The sequence below is a fragment of the Budorcas taxicolor genome, chromosome X, assembly GCF_023091745.1.
Source record: "Budorcas taxicolor isolate Tak-1 chromosome X, Takin1.1, whole genome shotgun sequence".
In the NCBI taxonomy this organism is placed as follows: domain Eukaryota; kingdom Metazoa; phylum Chordata; class Mammalia; order Artiodactyla; family Bovidae; genus Budorcas; species Budorcas taxicolor.
In genome coordinates this window covers 142,362,702-142,376,534 of record NC_068935.1, presented here as the reverse complement: position 1 = coordinate 142,376,534, position 13,833 = coordinate 142,362,702, and the positions used below count along the sequence as shown (strand labels likewise).

Below are 13,833 nucleotides of genomic sequence, written 5' to 3'. Positions count from 1 at the left end.
AGAGTCTTCTCCAGCACCACAGTTCGAAAGCATCAATTCTTCAGTGCTCAATCTTCTTTATGGTCCAAGTCTCACCTCTGCACATGACTACTGGAAAAACCATCAGTTCAGTCCAGTCACTCAGTCATGTCTGACTCTTTATGACTCCATGGACTGCAGCACGCCAGGCTTCCCTGTCCATCACCAACTCCCGGAGCTTGCGCAAATTCATATCCATCGAGTCGGTGATGCCAACCAACCATCTCAGCCTTTGTCGTCCCCTTTCCTCCTGCCTTCAATCTTTCCCAGCATCAGGGTCTCTTCAAATGAGTCACTTCTATGAGTTTCCAATGGGTCAGCTATGTGAAAACCATAGCTTTGACTATATGGACCCTTGTCGGCAATGTGATATCTCTGCTTTTTAATACACTGTCTAGGATTGTCATGGCTAGAATACAGTTTAAGAATTTGCAAATTGAAATTTATCCTGTAGAAGTGCATCTCTAAACATTTCTCTTCCTCCAGTCTCCAAATTTCATCAGTCCTGTGGGAGTTTCCTTGTTGTATATGGATGTATTTTATTTTGCTCCAAATCTGACAACAACATTGTATCTGTACCATTTACTTTCTGCCCTTCCTGTAGCAGACTCATAAAAATATTATGAAGACATCATAAAGTTAAATATTTAACTTCCTTTTAGGTCTTATGGAGAAAATTACAAATTTTCCATTACAGATGACAACTTCTCCAGTCAACACAAAATCTTCCTCTCGAATCCGTGGGGAGGAGACTGAAACCTCTTGCATTTTTGCCTTACATGTAGTTACCAAATTATTCTTTCTGCCTTGGTTTGTCAGGCAGTGAAATATAAATCTGTTTCTTGGGATAACCAGGGGATTTTTGAGAGCAGGACAAGAGAAAAGAGAATTAGGAGGCATATATCTTTCTGGGAATAAAATATAACTTTGTAAGAATGAAAATGCCAGATTTTATCAGTTGATCACTTTTAAATTATAAAAGAGAATACATGTGTGCTCTTTGGCTTCAGTAGTATCTGACTGTTTGCAACCTCTTTGACTGTAGCCCGCCAGGCTCCTCTGTCCTTGGGATTCTCCAGGCAAGAATACTGCAGTGGGTTACCAGTCCCTCCTCCAGGGGATCTTCCTGACTCAGGGATCAAACCTGAGTCTTCTGAGACTCCTGCATTGCCGGTGGTTTCTTTACCACTGAGCCACCCCATACATAAGAATAGAAAGGCTAGAAATTGGCTACTTGGGGTTTTTCTTCTTTATCTCATTAATATCTGTTGGTCTCTCATTTTCACTTGATGCAAATTTGACAATATCACTGACCCCCTCCCCTCACCATAGACCTTCTAGAAAAACTATACTCTTACATCAGTGGCTTACTGTAAAGAAAGCTGAGCACCAAACAGTGGATGCTTTTGAACTGTGGTGTAGGAGAAGACTCTTGAGAGCCCCTTGGACTGCAAGGCTCCTAAAGGAGATCAGCCCTGGGTGTTCATTGGAAGGACTGATGGTGAAGCTGAAACTGCAATCCTTTGGCCACCTGATGTGAAGAGCTGACTCATTGGAAAAGGCCCGGATACTGGGAAAGATTGAAGGCAGGGGGAGAAGGGGATGACAGAGGATGAGATGGTTGCATGGTAAATTCAGGGAGTTGGTGATGGAGAGGGAGACCTGGCGTGCTGTAGTCCATGGGGGTCACAAAGAGTCGGACACGACTGAGCGACTGAACTGAACTGAATGACGTTAGGTGGATTCTTAGCCTGAGCTTGATGGAATTGTGTAGAAAGCTGTGCAATGGATCTTACTTGGGAATAGGGTCACTGCAGATGTAATTAGCTCCAATGAGGTCTTACTGGAGCAGTAAGTGCTAGTCACTCAGCCATGTCCAACTCTTTGAGACTCCATAGACTGTAGCCCATCAGGCTCCTCTGTCCATGGGATTCTCCAGGCAAGAGTACTGGAGTGGGCTCTAGGGGATCTTCCTGACCCAGGGATTGAACCTGGGTCTCCTGCATCGCAGGCAGATTCTTTACCAGCTGAGCCACCAGGGAAACCCAGAGGAGATGCTGGTTATACATCTTAGATGTTGTATGAGTATTCATGCTCATTACTAGTCCAACAGACTTTGTCCAGTTCTCAAACTAAAGAGAAGAAATGTTATCAAGGGCTTTTTTTTTTTTTTTTGAAATAAAGTTGAATTAGGGCTTCCCTAGTGTTTCAGCTGGTAAAGAATCCACCTGCAATGTGGGAGACCTGGCTTCAGTCTCTGTATTGGGAAGATCCTCTGGAGAAGAGAAAGGCTACACACTCCAGTATTCTTGCCTGGAGAATCCCATGGACTATATGGTCCAGGGGGTCACAAAGAATAGAACACAACTGAGTGACTTTCACTTTCAAAGTTGGTTTGATTTTTTTTTTTTAAACTCTGGAGTAGGAAACGACAACCCACTCCAGTGGGACCTTGCCTGGAGAATCCATGGATGAGAGGTTCTCATTATGTATTTTACGTATCAGTTCAGTTCAGTTCAGTTCAGTTCAGTCGCTCAGTTGTGTCCGACTCTTTGTGACCCCATGAATCGCAGCACGCCAGGCCTCCCTGTCCATCACCAACTCCCGGAGTTCACTCAGACTCACATCCATCCAGTCAGCGATGCCATCCAGCCATCTCATCCTCTGTCGTCCCCTTCTCCTCCTGCCCCCAATCCCTCCCAGCATCAGAGTCTTTTCCAATGAGTCAACTCTTTGCATGAGGTGGCCAAAATACTGGAATTTCAGCTTTAGCATCATTCCTTCCAAAGAACACCCAGGGCTGATCTCCTTCAGAATGGATTGGTTGGATCTCCTTGCAGTCCAAGGGACTCTCAAGAGTCTTCTCCAACACCACAGTTCAAAAGCATCAATTCTTCAGCACTCAGCCTTCTTCACATCCATACATGACCACAGGCAAAACCATAGCCTTGATTAGACGGACCTTAGTCGGCAAAGTAATGTCTCTGCTTTTGAATATGCTCTCTAGGTTGCTCATAACTTTTCTTCCAAGGAGTAAGCGTCTTTTAATTTCATGGCTGCAGTCACCACCTGCAGTGATTTTGGAGCCCCCAAAATATAGTGTCAATATATAGTTATGTATTTTACATATAGTGTCAATTAGAAAAAAAAATTGTGTGTATAATAAAGTTGGTTTGGTTTATATTTTTAATTTTTTCTTTATTGGAGCACAGTTGCTTTGCAACGTTGTGTTAGTTTCTGCTGTACAGCAAAATGAGTCAGCTCTACATAAACCCCCTATACATATAAGGGTATGGGATATAGGTATATCTATATATACAGATATAGACATATATACCTCGGACTCGATGGACCTGAGTCTGAGTGAACTCCGGGAGATGGTGATGGACAGGGAGGCCTGGCGGCTGCGATTCATGGGGTCGCAAAGAGTCAGTCATGACTGAGTGACTGAGCTTTACTGAGCGACTGAACTGAACTGAACTGAACCTATGTATAGCTGTATAGGGATATACGCCTATACACATATCCCCTCTCTTTTGGATTTCCTTCCCATTTAGCTCACCACAGACCAGTAAGCAGAGTTCTCTGTGCTCTACAGTAGCTTCTTATGTGTTATCTATTTTATACACATTATCAGTCATGTAAATATGTCCATCCTAATGTCCCAGTTTATCCCATTCTCCCTCCCCCCTGCCCTTGGTGTCCATCTGTTTGTTCTGTGTGTCTATGACTCTGTTTCCACTTTGCACAAAAGCCCATCTCTACAATTTGTCTAGATCCCACATAAAAACAGAATTATAGGATACTTGTTTTTTTTTTTTTTTTTCTTTCTGACTTCCTTCGCTCTATATGACTGTTTCTAGGTCCATCCTGGTCTCTACAAGTGTCACAGTTTTGTTCCCTTTTATGGCTAATATTCCATTTTATTCGTGCACCACAACTGTATCCATTCCTCTGTGGATGGATATGTAGGTTGCTTCCATGTCTTGGCTATTGTAAATAGTGCTGCGGTGAATATTGGTGTGCATGTGTCCTTTGGCCCATCTTTTCTCTGGATGCTTCTTCCTTGGAAGAAAAGCTATGACAAACCTAGACAGCATATTTAAAAGCAGAGACATTAATTTGCCAAGAAAGGTACATCTAGTCCAAGCTATGGTTTTTCTTGTAGTGAAAGGTTGTTGCTGAACCATGCAAAGACGCTGAGATTCTTGGCCTCCGGAGGACAAGAATTCAAGCCGGGGCCAGCGACGAGTCTTGATCGCTTGGAGCTTTTGTGTAGTAAAGTTTTATTAAAGTATAAAGGAGATAGAGAAAGTTTCTGACATGGGCATCAGAAGGGGACAGAAAGAGTACCCCCTTGCTAGTGTTAGCAATGGAGTTATATACTCTCCAATGAATCCAAAGAATGTCTGGAGGTTGTAAGAACCTCACCAGACCTACTCCCATAATTTACATTTTAAGATAATAGAATTAGGCAGAAACTTTAATCCAGAGACTGTCCTCAGGCAGGATACATTATTGTTATATAATTCTTGTGAAGACCAGACCTACTCCCATAATTTGTAAAGAGCAATATTACATAGGAACCTGGAATGTCAGGTCCATGAATCAGGGCAAATTGGAAGTGGTCAAACAGGAGACGGCAAGAGTGAACATCGACATTCTAGGAATCAGTGAACTAAAATGGACTGGAATGGGTGAATTTAACTCAGCTGACCATTATATCTACTACTGTGGGCAGGAATCCCTTAGAAGAAATGGAGTAGCCATCATGGTCAACAAAAGAGCCTGAAATGCAGTACTTGGATGCAATCTCAAAAATGACAGAATGATTTCTGTTCATCTCCAAGGCAAACCATTCAATATCACGGTAATCCAAGTCTATGCCCCAACAAGTAATGCTGAAGAAGCTTAAGTTGAATGGTTCTATGAAGACCCACAAGACCTTTTAGAACTAACACACCCAAAAGATGTCCTTTTCATTATAGGAGACTGGAATGCAAAACAGGCAAATTTGGCTTTGGAGTACAGAATGAAGCAGGGCAAAGGCTAATATTGTTTTGCCAAGAGAACACACTGGTGATAACAAACACTCTGTTCCAACAACACAAGAGAAAACTCTACACATGGATATCACTAGCTGGTCAACACTGAAATCAGATTGATTATATTTTTTGCAGCCAAAGATGGAGAAGCTCTATACAGTCAGCAAAAACAATACCAGAAACTTACTGTGGCTCAGATCATGAATTCCTTATTGCCAAATTCAGACTTAAATTGAAGAAAGTGGGGAAAACCACTAGACCATTCAGGTATGACCTAAATCAAATCCCTTATGATTATACAGTGGAAGTGAGAAATAGATACAGGAACTAGATCTGATAGAGTGCCTGATGGACTATGGATGGAGGTTTGTGACATTGTTCAGGAGACAGGGATCAAAACCATCCCCATGGAAAAGAAATGCAAAAAAGCAAAATGGCTGTCTGAGGAGGCCTTACAAATAGCTGTGAAAAGAAGAGAGGTGAAAAGCAAAAGAGAAAAGGAAAGATATAAGCATCTGAATGCAGAGTTCCAAAGAATACCAAGGACAGATAAGAAATCCTTCCTTGGCGATCAATGCAAAGAGACGAAAACAACAGAATGGGAAAGACTAGAGATATTTTCAAGAAGATTTGAGATACCAAGGGAACATTTCATGCAAAGATGGGCTCGATAAAGGACAGAAATGGTGTGCACCTAACAGAAGCAGAAGATATTAAGAAGAGGTGGCAAGAATACACAGAAGAACTGTACAAAAAAGATCTTCATGACCCAGATAATCACAATGGTGTGATCACTCACCTAGAGCCAGACATCCTGGAATGTGAAGTCAAGTGGGCCTTAGAAAGCATCACTACGAACAAAGCTAGTGGAGGTGATGGAATTCCAGTTGAGCTGTTTCAAATCCTGAAAGATGATGCTGTGAAAGTGTTGCACTCAATATGCCAGCCAATTTGGAAAACTCAGCAGTGGCCACAGGACTGGAAAAAGTCAGTTTTCATTCCAATTCCAAAGAAAGGCAATGCCAAAGAATGCTCAAACTACTGCACAATTGCACTCATCTCACATGCTAGTAAAGTAATGCTCAAAATTCTCCAAGCCAGGCTTCAGCAGTATGTGAACTGTGAACATCCTGATGTTCAAGCTGGTTTTAGAAAAGGCAGAGGAACCAGAGATCAAATTGCCAACATCCACTGGATCATCAAAAAAGCAAGAGAATTCCAGAAAAAACATCTATTTCTGCTTTATTAACTATGCCAAAGCCTTTGACTGTGTGAATCACAATAAATTGTGGAAAATTCTGAAAGAGTTGGGAATACCAGACCACCTGACCTGCCTCTTGAGAAACCTATATGCAGGTCAGGAAGCAATAGTTAGAAGTGGACATGGAACAACAGACTGGTTCCAAATAGGAAAAGGAGTACGTCAAGGCTGTATATTGTCACCCTGCTTGTTTAACTTATATGCAGAGTACGTAATGAGAAACTCTGGGCTGGAAGAAGCACAAGCTGGCATCAAGATTGTGGAGAGAAATATCAATAACCTCAGATATGCAGATGACATCACCCTTATGGCAGAAAGTGAAAGAGAAGAGTGAAAAAGTTGGCTTTAAGCTCAACATTCAGAAAACGAAAATCATGGCATCTGGTCCTGTCACTTCATGGCAAATAGATGGGGAAACAGTGGAAACAGTCAGACTTTATTTTTTTGGGCTCCCAAATCACTGCAGATGGTGATTGCAGTCATGAAATTAAAAGACACTTACTCCTTGGAAGGAAAGTTATGACCAACCTAGATAGTATATTGAAAAGCAAAGATATTACTTTGCCAACAAAGGTCTATCTAGTCAAGGCTATGGTTTTTCCAGTGGTCATGTATGGATGTGAGAGTTGGACTGTGAAGAAAGCTGAGCGCCGAAGAATTGATGCTTTTGAACTGTGGTGTTGGAGAAGACTCTTGAGAGTCCCTTGGACTGCAAGGAGATCCAACCAGTCCATCCTAAAGGAGATCAGTCTTGGGTGTTCATTGGAAGGACTGATACTGAAGCTGAAACTCCAATACTTTGGCCACCTCATGCAAAGACTTGACTCATTGGAAAAGACTCTGATGCTGGGAGGGATTAGGGGCAGGAGGAGAAGGGGACGACAGAGGATGAGATGGCTGGATGGCATCACTGACTCGGTGGACATGAGTTTGAGCAAGCTCCAGGAGTTGATGATGGACAGGGAGGCCTGGTGTGCTGTAGTCTGTGGGGTCACAAAGAGTTGGTCATGGCTGAGCAACTGAGCTGACTGACTGGCTCCCATGATTCACATTTTAAGGTAACAGAATTAGCCAGAAGGTTTAATCCAGAGACTGTTCTCAGGCAGGATATATTATTGTTATATAATCCTAAGTTTGTCCTTTTTTCCGCCTGGAGAATTCCAGACCCCTCTCTCCTTGGGGACCTCTAGACTTCTTACCAGCCTGCCTAGGAAATGACTCTCTCAGTAGTCATGTATGGATGTAAGAGTTGGATTATAGAGAAAGCTGAGTGCAAAGAATGGATGCTTTTGACCTGTGGTGTTGGAGAAGACTCCTGAGAGTCCCTTGGACTGCAAGGAGATCCAACCAGTCCATTCTAAAGGAGATCAGCCCTGGGTGTTCTTCGGAAGGACTGATGCTGAAGCTGAAACTCGTGGGGTAGCAAAGAGTCAGACAGCACTGAGCGACTGAACTGAACTGAACTGAAGTATCTTCAGTGATTTGAACTAAGTAGGATTTTAAATTAAACATCACCTACAAGTGACCATATAATGAGAGTTTACTTTGCTTGGGGAAATACATGTCAATAATATCAAATTCAGCATCCATGGCAACCCAGTGACAAACACATGTATGTAAACCACGAGATAGAAGTCGTTCCAGGTTGATGGCAATGTTCAAATTACAGGATTCATTTTGCTGGAGAACTCAATTTAAAATTTCATGAAAGGTTTTCTGCTCACATGTCAAAGGCCACTTCTAATGAAGGGTAACAGTTGGGTAATGATTGAAATTTATAAGGCATAACTTTCAGCATCTGTTTTTATTTTTTATTTTTCCTTTGGATTTTCATTAACTGGATGGTAGGCAGTCATTTAGGGTTTCATTTCATGGGAAAAGTATATGCTGTCTATATAATTAGCAATATTTTATTTTTCCACCAACTTGCTGAAAGTCATCTGATGGCATCCTATTTTCACTTTGCAGTAATGGGTGCCTTTGTCAGTGAGAGAATACAGATAAATATCAGTGTCAAAAATGGAAGAAGAAAGAGTACCTGTTTACTTGAGGGTGTTATTTGCCTGAATCGCTGTGAATGTTAGGTATAGATGAGCGGGAAAATGACAGAATTAAAAATTAGTCTTCCAGTCTGTGCTTTTAAAAATTATTTTTTAAACATTTTTAGGAAATTAATTTTTGAGTGCACTGGGTCTTTGCTGAATCCACTATAAGGTGGATTCTTAACCACTGGACCACTTAACAACCAGGAAAGTCCTTCCAATCTGTGTTTGAGCCACAGTCTGTGAAATTCCTATGAAGGGCAAGAAGATGTTATCATAAATACCCGCATACCCTCAAATTATACAGCATCCTGCTTTGTCTTTTCTTCCTGCAGCTTTTGCCTGGAAATGATATCCGGCTTCCTCAGATATGATTGTTCTAGACCAGGGGCATACACACATTTAGGGAGATGGCTGTGTCGACATGTTGTCAATTACCACGATTCAGTTGTGTCCTAGAGATTAAGAACTTGTCAGGTGACCCGTCAGTCAAACGTATGTATGCTTAGTGCCTTAGTCTTTGTGACCCCATCGACTGTAGCCCACCAGGCTACTGTAGACCACCAGGGAGGCCCAGGAAATATACATTTTTCAAGCTAAATCATTTCTACAGAAACTCAGTTTCAAGCAGACAATATCCCTCCTACCCATCGCTAGAGATACCAGATGTCAATTGAGTCTATACCATCCCAAGTTTGCTTGGCATAAAAAGGTTCGGATATGATCATAATGCTGAGGCCTGGCTTGGAGAATTTTGAGCATTACTTTACTAGCGTGTGAGATGAGTGCAATTGTGCAGTAGCTTGAGCATTCTTCAGTGTTGCCTTTCTTTGGGATTGGAATGAAAACTGACCTTTTCCAGTCCTGTGGCCACTGCTGAGTTTTCCAAATTGGCTGGCATATTGAGTGCAACACTTTCACAGCATCATCTTTCAGGATTTGAAACAGCTCAACTGGAATTCCATCACCTCCACTAGCTTTGTTCGTAGTGATGCTTTCTAAGGCCCACTTGACTTCACATTCCAGGATGTCTGGCTCTAGGTGAGTGATCACACCATTGTGATTATCTTGGTCATGAAGATCTTTTTTGTACAGTTCTTCTGTGTATTCTTGCCACCTCTTCTTAATATCTTCTGCTTCTGTTAGGTGCATACCACTTCTGTCCTTTATCGAGCCCATCTTTGCATGAAATGTTCCCTTGGTATCTCTAATTCTCTTGAAGAGATCTCTAGTCTTTCCCATTCTGTTCTTTTCCTCTATTTCTTTGCATTGATCACTGAAAAAGGCTTTCTTATCTGCCCTTGGTATTCTTTGGAACTCTGCATTCAGATGCTTATATCTTTCCTTTTCTCCTTTGCTTTTCGCCTCTCTTCTTTTCACAGCTATTTGTAAGGCCTCCCCAGACAGCCATTTTGCTTTTTTGCATTTCTTTTCCATGATGTTCAAGCTGGTTTTAGAAAAGGCAGAGGAACCAGAGATCAAATTGCCAACATCTGCTGGATCATCAAAAAAGCAAGACAGTTCCAAAAAAACATCTATTTCTGCTTTATTGACTATGCCAAAGCCTTTGACTGTGTGGATCACAATAAACTGTGGAAAATTCTGAAAGAGATGGGAATACCAGACCACCTGACCTGCCTCTTGAGAAATCTGTATGCAGGTCAGGAAGCAACAGTTAGAACTGGACATGGAACAACAGACTGGTTCCAAATACGAAAAGGAGTACGTCAAGGCTGTATATTGTCACCCTGCTTATTTAACTTCTATGCAGAGTACGTCATGAGAAACGCTGGACTGGAAGAAACACAAGCTGGAACCAAGATTGCCGGGAGAAATATCAATAACCTCAGATATGCAGATAACACCACCCTTATGGCATGAAGTGAAGAGGAACTAAAAAGCCTCTTGATGAAAGTGAAAGAGGTGAGTGAAAAAGTTGGCTTTAAGCTCAACATTCAGAAAATGAAGATCATGGCATCTGGTCCCATCACTTCATGGGAAATAAGTGGAGAAACGGTGTCAGACTTTATTTTTTTGGGCTCCAAAATCACTGCAGATGGTGACTGCAGCCATGAAATTAAAAGACGCTTACTCCTTGGAAGAAAAGTTATGACCAACCTAGATAGCATATTCAAAAGCAGAGACATTACTTTGCCAACTAAGGTCCATCTAGTCAAGGCTATGGTTTTCCTGTGGTCATGTATGGATGTGAGAGTTGGACTGTGAAGAAAGCTGAGCACCGAAGAATTGATGCTTTTGAACTGTGGTGTTGGAGAAGACTCTTGAGGGTCCCTTGGACTGCAAGGAGATCCAACCAGTCCATTCTGAAGGACATCAGCCCTGGGATTTCTTTGGAAGGACTGATGCTAAAGCTGAAGCTCCAGTACTTTGGCCACCTCATGCGAAGAGTTGACTCACTGGAAAAGACTCTGATGCTGGGAGGGATTGGGGGCAGGAGGAGAAGGGGACGACAGAGGATGAGATGGCTGGATGGTATCACCGACTCGATGGACGTGAGTCTGAGTGAACTCCGGGAGTTGGTGATGGACAGGGAGGCCTGGCATGCTGCGATTCATGGGGTCGCAAAGAGACGGACACGACTGAGCGACTGAACTGAACTGATGATCATAATGGGCTTCCCTGGTGACTCAGATGGTAAAGAATCTCTGCCCGCAATGCAGGAGATGAGGGTCAGATCCCTGGGCTCGGGAGGATCCCATGGAGGAGGGGATGGCAACCCCCTCCAGTATTCTGGCCTGAGGAATCCCATGAACCGAGGAGCCTGGAGGGCTACAACCCATGGGATTGCAAAGAGTCTGACAGGACTGAGCAACTTTCACCTTCATAATCGTAATAGTCACAGAAGCAGAAGAAAAATTAATACGCTTTATTTTGCACTTTCCCGTGATTTCATCCAAGCCAGCAGCATTCTGCTTAACTTGAGGTCCTGGATTGCTCGCTTGTCGCTCTTTTCAAACTGAAGTCGCTGCCTGTTTAGACCTGTGCAGATTGCATCCAGGATTGCAAAGATTCGTGAGAGCAGAATTGCAGATGATCCCATTTTCAACCACTTAGCTGAGAAGATGTCTTCTGTGTGGTGTGATGATCACTTTGCAACGCGAGGATACTCTTTTTTTTTCAATTTTTAGGTTGACTTTCCGCTTCATCTGGTAAAAATTCTGCAGTGTGAGTCTCTTAGAGCCTGAAGCTAGAGCACTGCTATCAATTCTGCAGACACTTTGCTTCCTTATGACCCATCCTCGAATTTCTGGCTGAAGCCCAATGAAATGTCCTATAAAACTATTTTAACTTATGTGACCATGCTGTCACTGAAACGTCACATGATTCTCTTTCACTAGCTGAAGGAAAATGATGTACAAAGTATATGTTACAGCATGCTAAATGTAGGCTCTGTGGGTTACTACAGGTCTTTAGAATTTAAGACATCTTTTTAAAATATGTATTTGTTTATTTATTTGGGCCCCACAAGTTGAGTTATGGCATGTGGGCTCTGGCTCCCTGACCACAGATCAAAGCTGGGTCCCGTGGATGGGGTGCTAGGTGTCTCAGTACCTGGACCACCAGGGACGTCTTTAGACTTCCTGCATAAATGAAAGCTGGTACCCACTTGACTGTCATCTCCTCGACTCCCCCTAGCCCCAAGCCTACGTGCAGCAGCAAAGACCTGCGGCTGCTGCTGCTAAGTCACTTCAGTCATGTCCGACTCTGTGCGACCTCATAGACGGCAGCCCACCAGGCTCTGCCGTCCCTGGGATTCTCCAGGCAAGAACACTGGAGTGGGTTGCCCTTTCCTTCTCCAATGCCTGAAAGTGAAAAGTGAAAAGTGAAAAGTGAAACTGAAGTCGCTCAGTCGTGTCCGATTGTTAGCGACCCCATGGACTGCAGCCCACCAGGCTCCTCCATCCATGGGATTTTCCAGGCAAGAGTACTGGAGTGGGGTGCCATCGCCTTCTCTGGCAGCAAAGACCCAGCACAGTTTAATTTCGTTTAATTGGAGTGAAATTGCTTTACAGTGTTGTGTTGCTTTCTGCTGCACCACAACACAATCAGCCATAAGTATGCCTCTATCCCCTCCCTCCTGAGCCTCCCTTCCTCTCTCCCCACCTCCTAGGTCATCACAGAGCACCAAGCTGAGCTCCGTGGGCTATAGAGAAGCTTCCCACCAGCTATCTATTTTACACACGGTGGTGTATATACGTCTGTCCACCAAGTCTGTTCTTTAGGCCTGTCTCTCTATTCCTGCCCTGCAATGCAGGAATTGTCCCTTCGTCAGGGAACTATATCCCACATATTGCAATTGATGTTTGCATGCCGCCACTAAGAGTTTGCATACCAACACTAAACATTCTGCATGTTGCAATTAACTCCCACAGTTCAGTTCAGCTCAGTCGCTCAGTTCAGTTCAGTTCAGTCACTCAGTGGTGTCTGACTCTTTGCGACCCCATGAACCGCAGCACGCCAGGCCTCCCTGTCCATCACCAACTACCGGAGTTCACTCAGACTCACATCCACCCAGTCAGTGATGCCATCCAGCCATCTCATCCTCTGTCGTCCCCTTCTCCTACTGCCCCCAATCCCTCCCAGCATCAGAGTCTTTTCCAGTGAGTCAACTCTTCGCATGAGGTGACCAGTATGTTGGAGTTTCAGCTTCAGCATCAGTCCTTCCAATGATCACCCAGGACTGATCTCCTTTAGGATGGACTGGTTGGATCTCCTTGCAGTCCAAGGGACTCTCAAGAGTCTTCTCCAACCACAGTTCAAAAGCATCAATTCTTCGGCGCTCAGCTTTCTTTATAGTCTAAATCTCACATCCGTGCATGCCCACTGGGAAAACCATAGCCTTGACTAGATGCACCTTTGTCGGCAAAGTGATATCTCTGCTTTTTAATATGCTGTCTAGTTTGGTCATAACTTTCCTTCCAAGGAGCAAGTGTCTTTTAATTTCATGGCTGCAGTCACCATCTGCAATGATTTTGGAGCCCCCAAAAATAATGTCTGCCAGTGTTTCCACTGTTTATCTATTTGTCATGAAGTGATGGGACCAGATGCCATGATCTTACTTTTCTGAATGTTGAGCTTTAAGCCAACTTTTTCACTCTCCTCTTTCACTTTCATCAAGAGGCTCTTTGGTTCTTCACTTAACTCACACAAGCCTCAACTAAGACCTGGTGCAGCCAAATAAAAAAAAATTTTTTTTAAACTACTTCATTCAAATCATGCCACTTCAGCTATCATCTGTATGGGTACCATTGACACCTCATGCCTGCCTCTCTTATCACCTGGCATCACCTTTGGCTTTATCTCTCACGCAAGTGCATTTATTTGGAAGAACTTAAAAAGTTGCCATCTGCATAGAGGATTGTCCAGAAAACAATGTAGCCGCTACAGCTTTGGGGTCTTTCTTTCAGGAAAGGAAACGAAAAGAAGATGATAATCGGTGTTTTGA

At 43.2% G+C, this 13,833-nt stretch overlaps 1 non-coding gene across 1 annotated transcript; it reads right to left on the bottom strand.

Annotated features, from left to right (window-relative positions):
• Positions 1-1,987: 1,987 nt before the first annotated feature.
• Positions 1,988-2,060, bottom strand: TRNAR-GCG (transfer RNA arginine (anticodon GCG)). Its single transcript has one exon. It is a non-coding gene; the product is annotated as a tRNA-Arg (tRNA).
• Between the last annotated feature and the right edge of the window lie 11,773 nt (positions 2,061-13,833).